This window comes from Erpetoichthys calabaricus, chromosome 2 (genome assembly GCF_900747795.2).
Source record: "Erpetoichthys calabaricus chromosome 2, fErpCal1.3, whole genome shotgun sequence".
NCBI lineage: Eukaryota > Metazoa > Chordata > Cladistia > Polypteriformes > Polypteridae > Erpetoichthys > Erpetoichthys calabaricus.
This window is the reverse complement of record NC_041395.2, coordinates 278260527-278273991: the sequence shown is the minus strand read 5'-3', so window position 1 is coordinate 278273991 and position 13465 is coordinate 278260527.

Here is a 13465-nt window from a genome sequence, read left to right as displayed (position 1 = left end):
TTGGTAGGTTGTCAATGAAAGGCACATGAACTATCTGAAGCAGAGGAAGTCTCATAGAGATATCTATGTTGAAGTATACAGTATTTAACAAAGTCATTGTAAGAGAGTAGGAGGACATAATGTTCTCCTGGGCTGTGTTGGAACAATTTGTCTGTAACTGCTAGTTCCAAAATAATTAAAGCATTATCTGAAATTACATCAGTTTCATAACTGAAAGATTGCAAAAAAATAATATAGGTCTGTACTGCACTTGCCAAGCTGACCCAATGGATTTTTGCTTAATTTTGTAGTTCTTTTGGTTAGCTTGCTATTCTTAGAAGCACCACTCACTTCAGCCACACTAGAATGGAGACTGTAGCAGGCTGGTCTTTTTATAGGGTCCCCTATGGCTGACACTGAAGTTGCTCAATTGAATAATGGAATGCCATCACCTAACTACTGTTGACACAGCACTAATGTCATTCCCTCTGATGCAAAAGTCAACAAGGAACAGCACAAAAAATATTCTCTTTGTTGAAATCTTGAATGCACTTTAGAGTAAGAAATGAAACCTGTGTTAGAACTGTCATGAAGGCCAGGAGCTTAAACAACAATCCTGTTAGATCAGATTTATTTATTTAGTGGCAAAGGTTTCTTTAGAGACTTGCAGTTAACTGCTTAGATGTCATCACAGTTTTGGGAAGAGGGAATTGGTGCTCATTTGCAGAGTTTTTTTTCCACAAATGTACTGATGTTGAATCATGGATGTTATGAAAAAGAAGAATCAAGGGAGGCTCTCTTATCCTATGGCTCTCTGAATCGGTATGACAAGGATGTTGTGCTTTCTGTTTTTTAAAACTATTTTTGGATCACACAGTCTATATTTATATAATATTTGTATTTTTGACTTAACCATGTGTAATTGCTTGAATTTTGTTGTTTTAATAAAATGAAAAGAAAAAAAAACAAAATTGGTAATACTAAAGGTCAACAGATAATTTGTTACAGCTTTAAGCTATTACGTGACTTCAAGTTGTTGGGCATGTCAGACCTGCCCAATCCAGTTTCTAATTTCGTCACCAGACCCTGTCAATTTAAACCACTGAAAATTGTTGGGCATGTCAAAATACACAAATGTGTGTGAACTTTCAGCACGGTCATGCTAACCGTTTTTTGTGACAGCCAATAGCGTACTGCCTGACAAAAGGATGCCATACAAAGGGTTAACAGGTATGATAAGTTCAGCTGCAATCTCTGCCGTTTTGTTTTCTATTCTTTTGTGGTACATAAAACACAAGACATCAGACTGGTGAGCTTCTCTTTTGTTTGTGAGGTTCCAAACAGCCAAGTTCTTTATTCCTTGTTGCTACATTATATGTACTGTATTGTAATTCTGGATGAATATTCATTGGTTGTCAGCTCTCATGCACAACTAAAGACATTTGATTTTGTCAGAGTGAGCCTTGGAGTATTTGGAGTGAGTCAATCAGAGTGTCAGAGTAGAGGATTGCCTTGCCTTTCACGGTAGCACGCCGTTGACTGCCTCTCACTCACTAAGATTATGTACATGAAGACTACGAATGAAAATCACTGGAAAAGTTGTCTAATGTAACATGGTCTTTACAGAATAGTAAAACTGAAAATCATTAACAAGACTAGATTTGTAACTAGAAAATTCTAACCATAAACATATTTTCACCTGTGCTTTCTTTATTGTTAAACAAAGTTAAACCATGCAGCCACCTAATTTAACATAGTCACCATGATGTCTTGGGTTACATTGTAACCACTGATACCACTAAAGTAAGCAAAGAGCTCTGTGACATAATCTAACTTTTTAGATTAACATTGGTATGGGATTAAATAACTAATAGTCCCTATGTCTAGGAATTCCAGCAGGTAAAATGCATTACTGAACCCCCCCACTAATAAAGTATCAACTGTAAATACAAAAAATTATGTGCATTACAACAAAACAATAATTCAATACACCCTACAAACATTAACAAGAAAAAAAACAATTAATGATTAATCACACATGCAATATAAATTAGTCTTTGTTTAACAAAATATGACCCAATTACTTAACTTATGCCAGCTAAATGCTTTCTCCACCAACAACAGTAACAGGTCCACAGTAAGGAAGTGATTGAAATAAATGTTTACTAATTCCTAGAAGCAATAGTTTCCTCTATTGCTACTTATTATAAGAAATCTCACTAGTCCTTCTTATGTACATGATCACTTTATGACCATTAAGTAAATTCATAATTGTAATTCCTCTCTTTTTACCTGATGATTGATGGTTGACAACTGTCTTCAATTAAGTTTCAGTCAGTCTTTTCATAATTCATCCTAATTAAGGAAAACAAATCAAAACATCAATATCTATTGGCATACTCGATAACTACACAGGAGTTTTTGGTGATACAGCGATACAATGTTGACCTAAACATTGTGTTTCAATGAATCACGTGAAGACTAATGGAAATCACAACATGGCATCAAACCAAACAGAGACACAAAAACAGTTTGCCTAAAAAAATAATCTTATAAAAAATCAAAAATGATCATTGTTGCAAGAACAAGGTAATGAGAAGGTGTCATTTTGCTTGACTTCTCACTAAATCCATAATGGCTAACACGGTACAAAACCCTAGTACTAACAACAAAGTAAGTAAAATATAAAACAAAAATGGAATGTTTTCTAAATAATTCCAGCAAGGATGAAATGTAATATAATGGTCATTGATCTTTCTTCTTGGCCTCTCTTCGTCCAGCATACATTACCTTGTTGTTTGATTAAAATATTAAGAACTATCCTGATGCACGTATCGCCTTAATAGCTTAAATTATCTGAACCTTTAACTGGCCTATATCAAACCCACTATAATCTAACAGAGAAGCCTCCAGTGTCATTCATCTGTGCTTTTTGTTCATTTTTGACTCTGTCAATTGTTTCTTTCTCGTTATTCATATATTTTATCATTATTTTGTGTGTCAATCTTTGCATGGCTGCAGTCACATTGTTCATAGTTGCTATGCCCTTTGCTGTTATTAAGACAAATGAAGTATTATATCATTTTATTCTGTTTAATAAGATGGCGGCCCACTGCTTCTAGCATTCTTGCTTTGAATTTGTTAAACCTTACTGACTTTTATATTACTGTTTACTTAGGGGCAAATAAAATAAATTTAGTGTAATGATCTCTGGCACCATTGTTTTGAGGAGGATTTTGGGTTGCACTTTTGGTATTGACATTTTGGTTCCCTGTGCTCTCGTGCAACACTGACCCCTTTTCTTTTCTTAGATTATGATTTTTGCCAGCTCCTCTAACATTTTCTCATCCCCTAGCCATTTCCCTCCTGTTCTGTTCACCATTCAGCTATGCCCAGTGTTCATAACACCCAGTAACAGTTACCAAAAGTTTCAAGTTCTGTGCTGTATTTTAGCTTTAAAAATACGGACATCCTTTTAGTGTAAAAGAGGTGTCTGGTTCAAAAGTTTTGAACACATATTGAGGAAGAACGTATCGTAACAAAGTTGTATTAAAGTTCCATTCATTTTCTGTAATGTAAGTTAAAGTAAAATGAAAAATTAGCATTCTAAAGCTGGATTTAGTACACAACGTCTCCATCCTTTATGAGACAATGACTACACATATTGGGAACTTAAAGGAGACACATTTGATATATATTTCTTATAGTCCCAATTAGGTGTATAAACATTAACCAATTTTTTTTGTAGTATAGTTGCATTTTATTTCTGCAGTACAGTAACACGAAGTCAGTAATTACCTGACTATCAATAAAATCTCTAATTCATTGTCATATTTAAAGTGAAATATCTGACCAACTCATTGTTTTTTCAATGCATGTTGATCTTCGTTTTCAAGTGAAACTCCTATAGGAAGGCAGTATCTGCTTTCTTATGTGTATTGACCCATCTTTTTTCATCTTGGGTTTTTGTCCCTTGACATTCCAACTGTAGTTTTATTTAATATAATCTTATTTGGCCAGTCAGGGCTCATGCAATGGATTCCAGCTGAGAGGTTCTAACACTAATCTCCGTAGATGTTATGGTTAAGCCAGGGTTTCCCCACTCACCCATGTTTAATTTTCTTTTTTCTGTCTTCTTTGTTCTTTTTTCATTGTTGTTCATTGCTTTCAATATTTTTTATAATATTGTTCTGCTTATTTATTTGTTAAACTGTGTAGTTGTTAATTTTATTCTATTTGGCTATTGTTTCGTATCTATGCGTGTCTTACTGTTCTTCTATGCTTCTTGTATTTTGTATGGTGTTCCCCATAGAGGCAGGCCAATCGTCCATTTCTTTTGAGGCACTGCTCCAGTCCAATAAAGGCTTATGAGAAATATAGTCACTTGCAGTTCATTTGAATGTGCTCTGGTGTTTGGAGCTTCTGTGTGTATTGTATTTTCTATGGTTTTTGACCTCTGGTATTTTGCTTACTTCTTACGATTATTCTTGGGGACTTAATTATCAGACATGTTTTGTTATGGATTGCCTTGTTGGAATCTGTTTGGTGCCACTTTTTGTTGTTTTTAAGTTTCTTTTTGGTTTTTTTTTTTTGTTTTTGTGAAAGAATTTCCTTCCTATAAAGATACTTCATTTGCTTCTACATCCACAGCCTGGATGTTTATGATGATCCTCAGTCTTGTTGTGTTACACAATGACAATAAAGTGCTTGAACTTGAGTCTGCTGGAGCCTGGGCGATAGTTTGTGAACATTACTTATATATTTTATAACTTTTGAAACCAAAGTCCATTTGGCCAGGTGTAGGCCAAAGCCAGCCAGTAAAGTAGGAATTAGGGTTGCCCAAAAGTATTGATATCTGGGCAAGCTAATTAAGATTTGGGCCTGCTTAGTGATAACATTTTGGAAGCCTCAAACTGATTTGGCCATTTTGTGATGCTAAATCACAACATAAGATATGTGTTTGAGCTCATCTCATCCTTTAACTTATTTACTACTACCTATATTCATGCAGTTTTTTTTTTTTAATTTCACTATTCTGGTTAGTTATCTTTCCTGTTCCTCATGCCTCTCATTGTTCATTTTTATTCTCATCACTGAGAATAATATTTCAAGTAATCTTTCCATCAAGCATTGTTAGTTTGTTACTCCAAGTGTTATTCATTTAACAGAATAGCAGAAATGACAGATGTCGTACACAAAATCAAACAATTGAAATAAATATCGAGCCCATTCATGCTGCTATAGAAAGCCATTGCACTTAAATGATAATAAACTAGAAAGATATAGATGCTTTAATCTCATAACATAGCAAACTGTAACATGGATTTCCACTTTGAGGCAGGAAGAGGTCATATAAAAGTAAAGAAATAATCCATTTATTTTTAAAACAAAGATTGTCAAATTCAGCAAATAAAGTTTTGAATTATCGTAAGCTACTCTAATTTGGGGTGTTCACAAGAAGAGTAATACCTTACTTAATGAGGTAAAAATACATAATAAACAAGAATAGTTGCATCAGATATTTGAAATATTAAAATGTATGCTTCAATTTAAAATGTTTGAAATCTAAATATTCTTGATTGAAATTGAAAATAATGACATCTTAGTCATAATCACTAACCTTGAAATCATCAACGATACCCCACATGCTTACTGTATGTTTGAAATTTGTTATTTTTAATCTTTTCGGGGTGGGGAAGGAGCACTGGAAAAGAATCAAATATCAGAAATATTTTCATATTCATGATCAGTAACACTGACATAGCACGCCACAAACAATATATGTCATGCGTGGGGGTCTTCTTGTACTGTTGTTCTACTGAGTCATGAGGCACCGGGCAAAGAAACTGAAATGATTTCAAAGTGTTCATAAGCACTTCTTACGAACACAAAAAGCTTTACATTCAAAACTCTTTGTTTTGGTGCTATGACACTAACAATGGCCATTGATCATCATACAAGCTGAAATGACACTGACAATTTTCTTTTCTGATGTTCACTAATTACTCATTACCAATTTGAAGGGCAGCAATAAGAAACAAGAACCTAAATAATGATATTGATCACTCAGAAATATGCCATACTGTACTTGAAAAATTGTGCCACTAGTGATCCCTGGGTTAAGATAAATATGCATGATGATTCCGCTCAAATGCCACTAAAATAAAAAGCTTTTTTTAACTTTGTTTGTGGGACAAAAAATTTTGTGAATCAGTAAGAAATTTGAAGCATTTCACAAATAAATAACCATTTGGGGATTGGCTGGATCTCTCGTGGATGGTCAAACAGTCTTGACTGTATGTTTTAGGTCATTGTCATGCTGAAAGGTAAACCACAACCCCATCTGGAAGTCACATGCACTCTGGAGCAGGTTTTCTTTAAGGACTTATCTGTATTAGGCTGCATTCATCCCTTCCTCAATTCTGACCTGGTTTTCTGACCATGCCTCCAAAAGCACCCACATAGCATGATGCTGCTACCACCACCATGCCTGACTGTAGGGATAGGCTTAGGCAGGTGATGAGCCATTCCCAATGTTTACCAGACATAGTGCTTGAAATTCAGTCCCCAGAATCTTCTTTCTCATGCTCTCAAAGCCATTTGAACTCTCTTATGCTATTTACTTAAGAATGACTTCTGTCTAGCTACTCCACCATAAATGCTGGATTGATAAGGTGCTGCTGAGATGATTGTCTTCCATCTTAGCAGAGGATTTCTGAAGCTCCTTTAGAGGAACCATTGGGTTCTTGGTCTGAGCAAGGCCCTTCTTGCCTAGTTACTCAGTTTGGCCAGGAAGACAACTCTTGAAAGACATTAAATGGTTCTAAATTTTTTTCCCAATTATTTCCACCACGATGTTCCTGGAAACACTCAAAGCCATAGGAAAAATGTTATACTCTTGTCTGAAACTATGCCTCATTACTGTTTTCTCACAGAGGTCTACAGAGAGTTTCTTGGACTTCATGGATTAGGTTTTGTCCTTGAATTTGCTGTGAATTGTGGGACCTTTTATACAGAGATGAGTGCCTTCTTAATATGTTCAAACAATTCAATTAGCCACAGGTGGACCACAAACAAGTCTTAGACTCATTTCAACGATAACTAAAACAAGCAGGATACACCTAACCATAATTTGGACTGACGCAGCAAAGGGACTAAACACTTATAGAAATAAGAGATTTCAGTTATTAAATTTTTAGTAAATTTGGAACCCTTTCTGAAAACATGTTTTCACTTTGTCATTATAGGTTAGATTGGCATGCAAAAATGGCAAATTATCCATTTAAGATTAACTTCACAACACAATGAAGTAAGAAGAAAATTAAGTGGTGTGAATACTTCGTGAATTTGCTGTACATAAATTGAATGTAGAGTATTTTGTGTACCAATTTAGCATTAAAAAGCCATGTTAAAGGAAACCTTTTTCACTCATAATGCAAAAACAGTGCTTTGAATGGACAAAATATTAATATTTCTTCCCTGCATAGTTAATGGTAATTTAAACCTAATACTGAGCTACATTTTAACATTAACCATTATGTTTGAGCTTTTATGTTTGTAATATGCCTACCAGCTAATAATCAGGAATATACTATTTCATTTTTAAAATGCATAGTTTGAATAATTTAAAATGAATATAAAATGGTTTTGCCTGCATACATGTACATTCCTACGAGTGGTGTCACTAGATCATTGCCATTCTATTTTCACAATAAGTTATTTATTATGAACAGTACAGTAAAATATAATAAACGAGTTCAGTTCATGGGTTTTCCTAAGCAAAATTCTCATTTTCTGTTTGCAACACTTTTAATGATACTTCAAGGGAAGACACGGCTCTGTATGTGAGAGTTCTGAAGTGTTTGTTTTTATGTATGCAATTTGTATATTTCTTATTTAGCCCTTTCTTTCTTATAACACTGTGAAATCTGAATAGACCCAAACAAATATGTAGACTGGACAGTTTGTATGGGAAACTTTGCAGCATAGAAATGGAGAAAACATAAAAACAATGCACATAATTCTTTAAGTATAAATTAAATTCATGAAATCTATATTTGCCTACTGTATTTATGAATCATGACAACAAAATATATCCTTCTCCCACTTCTTCAAACTACGCCAAATGGCTTCTTTCTAAGTGGTTTAATAAACATCCATATAAGCGTCCAGTTCTACCATGGATATCAAGCAACTCTATGCAGAAACCTGATCTTGGTTGTTCGTACTAACAATTTCATTTTTTATTACCCAGGTTTCATGACCATAGGAAAAGCAGGTATTGTTGAAAAACTGATATAGCAAAAATTTCTTTGAAAGGCTAATTTCCCACTTTTCCTCCACTTTCCCAGTATGATTTTCTCAAATAAATGCCTTGAGTATAGGAAAGGCATTATATAAATAAAATTCCAGCACTGCAGTGATTCAATGTCCAGCCTCACAATCCCACTCACTGATGAACAAAAATCCTGATGCCCCTGAAATTTGTGCAGCAGCTAATTAATCTCTTTAATCAATCTCTTTATACTTATTAAAAACTTCCATTCATTTATTCTCAGATTCACATAAATAAAATAAAGTGTCGCTGACAACAAAATCCAACAGAAAAACAATACGTATACGAAATAAAACTCCAACCAAACTCAAACCTTTAAAGTCAGAGGGAGAATCCATTAACACTGACATCATGGTGGCCCTCCCTCCTGGGGCCCCACTCACAAAGAACAATAAATGTACAAAATTAAAAGAAACAGTACACATTTATGGAAACAAAACTGAAACAGAAATAACACATAATATAATTCATCTTTTAGCAAAAATAGAAAAACAGACAGGAAAAAAGACCCTAGCCTAGTCTTCTAGAGTTTTGAGGCACTGGTGCTGCTCATGGTGCAGGAGGTATACCAATGATTTGACTAATCCCTTTACCTAATGCAATACATTAAAGTGCTTGACAAGGTTGTTATCTGTGAAAATCAATGTTAATAACTGAAATAGCAGATATACTGTGTGTCTTCTTAATCTTTCTTGAGGTTATTAAGGCATTTTTTTACTTAAGGATTTTTTTTTCAGGAGTGAAGGAAAGCATATCACTATCACTTTATAAGATAATGCCTCAGAGCAAAGGTGTCATGGATAATTTAATTATCTCTTCATTGAATGACACAACTCATAATTTTGTTGATGGACTGCATCCTACTTTAAAATAAAAGCTTCTTTTAACACTTTCTGGGGATTTTTTAAAGTCCATCTTTAAGGCTGCATTTTCTAGCTTCCAACACCCAATGAAGGCGAAGGAGTTATTCCAGGTAAGGAAAACAAAAGCTTGAATGTAACGATGTTATACTCATTAATCGTCTTGCCAGAAAGTTGCAACGTCTTGCATGTTGATTAGCACATGAAAGTGAAATTTTCACTTTACTCCGTACACATGGCAATAATCATCCTATAAACCTATATGGAAAGTTTTCTCTGTGGAAACTTTTAATTAATATTAAATTGAACTTTTATTCATCTGCACAACATGAATCCTTCTGCATGGATTTTGTTGACATAAGGTAAAATAATATCACATCTTCTACTATGATCAGATGTTTCTGTTACTCCTCCATTCAACTCCTCTGTATATATTACTCCATCTGTCCAAACCCATTCTGACCATCGGCTTACACCTCAGTAACTGCTCTCTGTTTTCTTTTTATGGTTTTTTCCAGTGCTTTAGCTATGACACAAGATATCTCACATACACATCTCATGGATTAGTTAATTGCCCTTTCAGTATTGGTGAAGTATCGCCCAGTGTTCCACCCTTTACTTGTGCTTTCACATGTTGCTTATTGCTTGACCCTTCCATCTGGCTGTATGGTATTGAAAGAGATCATCCTGGAAGGGGGTTTCTCACTGAATTGAGTTTCCCAAGATTTCTTCCATTTTTTTCCTCCAACAAAGTTTTTTTCGAGGAGTTTTTTCTTGTCTTCTTAGGGAGTCAAGGCTGTGGGGCTGTCAAAAACAGGGTTTATTAAAACCCATTGAGGCATTCCTTGTGTGATTTTGGGCTAAATAACAAATAAATTGTTGTTATATTGTTGTCTATTAAACTATAAAAATAATGTATTTGACACAAACACCACAAGTTTCACTCCATTGCCACTACTAATGTATATTGTTGACACAGAGCTGAATACATTCCATTCATGGACTCATGAGATTTCTTTTTTTATCAAATGCCGGGACTTCATTTAGCCAAAAAGAATCAGACACAGTTGATATTTTTCCAATTTTCCAGGTTTCATATTGTTTTCTCTGAGTGGAATGCAGCTCATCTGAGTTTTGCATACATAACATCTCTTGTGAAACATACTGTATATGGAGCATATGTTATGTTTTTGTTAGTCATTATTGTTTCTTGTTTACAAGATCTAGTTTATTTTGTTTTTTGACACCATATTGTTTACTGTGTTTCAAGAGATTCAGTGTTCTGTTCATTGGACTCTGTAATTATTTTTGTAAATGAAAAGTACTATACAAGACAATGTACTTAATTGTATATTATTGAACTCTACAATTGGTTGTATTGTACGGTATTGCAAAATCTTTTGTTGACTAATTTCCTGGAGTATTACTAAAGTAAAATATAAAGTATTGTATGGATCATTCAGTGCTGAAATTTTTGAATTTTTGAATGGGCATTGCCATTTTGGACCTTCTCATGTGTCATGTTGCTGTGATAGGACGTATATAACATTACCATATACAACACGATGATGTCATCATGTACGTATCATACAACATGGCACTGCATCTGATTTTTAACAGACCAAGAAATATTCAAATGTGTGTGTAGATTGTTCTTATTTTGCTAGTGAAAGTCTCTAGTAAAAGCCTCAGCTGTTAAAATATGTATTTTCCTTTGGGAGAATATTAAAATTATGTTATCTTACAAAGTTTTGTTTTTTAAAACATTAATTTCTTTTGTTTTGAACTACTTTTGTAAACAGGATCTAAATAAATTTTTTGTTTATAAAGACATCTATCTGGCACTTTGTTAAATTATAAACAAAGAAGAAACAAATTACTTGTAATGACTGCGTGAGTCAACAGCACTCATAAAAAATTTTTTTGTAGTATCAGGAGACAGAGTGTAATAATAAAACTAGTAAAAGTCATAGCCAGAAAGTCAGAGATCTTTTAAACAAAGCCAAGTATGTTAAACAGAACTCACAGTAATAAACATAAGAGCGACAGGGTTGAAAGGCAAAGAATACACGTAAACACAGCCGTAATGAAAGACAAGAGTCGTAGTCAAAAACAAAAAGGAATTCATAACCAGGAAATTTTGAATTGATAATATTAGATTACACTTTTAAAATCACAATGCATACACTTGGATAGCCAGAATATGTGTGATACTGACTTTTGTACAATCACAGTAATGACACCAAGTGTCACAAACTCCTGATTGTCCTGTCTAGCAACACCCTGGCAATCAAACACAAGAAATTTTAAAAAATGGCAGCCATATAAGAACAAAATGCCACACTGGGAGAATGTATTACTTTTGTAATATTGTTAAAATGACATGAAACAAAAATAATTATGACCACTGATTCCTTGGCATTCGAAACCCCTAAAATGATAGCATAATGGTTTTAAAGGCAAGGACAACTATAAAAAAAACTTAAAAACAATAATATAATCCTATACTTGTTTTATATAGTTAGAGAAAGAATTGGTAGTTAGTTGGATTTTTTGATAATGTTTCATCAACTATGACTTTTCAATTTTTGTTTTGGCTTTCATGCCTGTTTCTTTGAATTCCCAGCACTTTAGCTTTGTTTATTTAGACCTTCAAGGCACTTATTCTTCCAGTTCTTACTACACCTAACTCTGTCCATTTAACTCAGACAATTCATCTTGTCACTACTGGCTACAGTAATATCTTTCACAAAGTTTCTCAATGTGATTTGCTTCTTTCAGCACCAGTGACATTGGCTCAATGTTCCTTGGGTGGTGATTCACTCTCAAAACACTTGTGTTACTTTGGGCATAAATATCAATGTGGGAATTATGCTGTTAATTCTGGCACTCAGCACTATACTTCATTTAAAAACCAATTAATGTTTCCCATTTTTTTCTGAATTGCACACACCCTTAAGATTTGTTAATATTTGTCTATCCATCTTCAACAGCATTGCCGGCTGCTAAGATTATGTCATTAATTAAGCAGTCATTAGAAGGGACAAGGAGGGCAGCTAATATATTGGCCACTCACTTAATAACCCAACTTCATTATATTTCCATCATGGCTTCATTTACTTATCTTTGTAAAGCAGTTTGTCATCACATTAGTTTAATAAAATGTAAAATATGGATTGTTTTTACAGGCCATGGAAAAGATGCTCAGTGGCAGAATTACTCATTCATATTAATTTCATATGATGTGATTCACAAGTAATGACATTTACTTTACATAAGTAATGAAGTTTTAAGTGTTAATGAACTTTCAAGAAGTTCTTATCATTAAAGTAACAAGATCCTTTTTTGTGTGATTTGCTTTCTTTGTGTTAAATTTGAAAAATGTGGGGAAAGAAACATTCCAGCTTTTAGTCAGTTCATCTAGAAAGATATATGTGACAAGATATCCAAAATGATGACATAAATGGAGTTGAAACGATTATCTCTAGGGCTTCTAAGCATGTGAAAACCTGAAGATTTAAAAATATACTTTAACCACAACAATAATGAGAATAAGTACATTTAATACTTTATGACAGGAAATGTGTGGTTGGGGGTGGGTGGGGTAGAACCGGAAAGTCATCAAACTTAGAGGGGTAAAATAAAAAATACAATGGAGAAATGCTTTATGGAGCTTTAATGATAGCTAACTAAACTTAAGAGCAGCTTTGTCATTTGTCATGAAAACTGATTGTCAGACTTGTGAATTTCAATTAGATCTGAAAAATGTACATCAAATATGGGAAGCACAGTTTTTTATTTTTATGTAAATAATGAATTGATGACAGGGTTTAAGGTGTCTGCTTCTACTAAAATTTTACCTAACATTCTTAAGGAGAACCAGTCATTGAGAATGAAACCACCTGCATTTTCATGACACACTGATTTTTGAGAATTGGGTACTGAGTTTTTAAAGATAATAAGTAACATTAATAAAACATAATATTATTTAGATTTTAAAAAGAAACAAAATGTACACATTTTATTTCATATTATAGGCAAAGTCATTGACTTTAGAAAACAAATCTTCCGCTAACAACAAAATACATTAGTTTTAAGCCAAAATTGTCACAACTGTAAACATCTGTTCATGAAATAGATTGTGATGAGTCATTGTTTTAGCAGTCCTGGATTTGATCTATTCCATTCCTGGATTTTTTGTGTGTATATTTTTTTTGATTTATTAATTTTTATCATTATTCTCGCTATGAAAATTTGTATTTTGCTTTTTGCGTGGTCAGTCTCCATTATG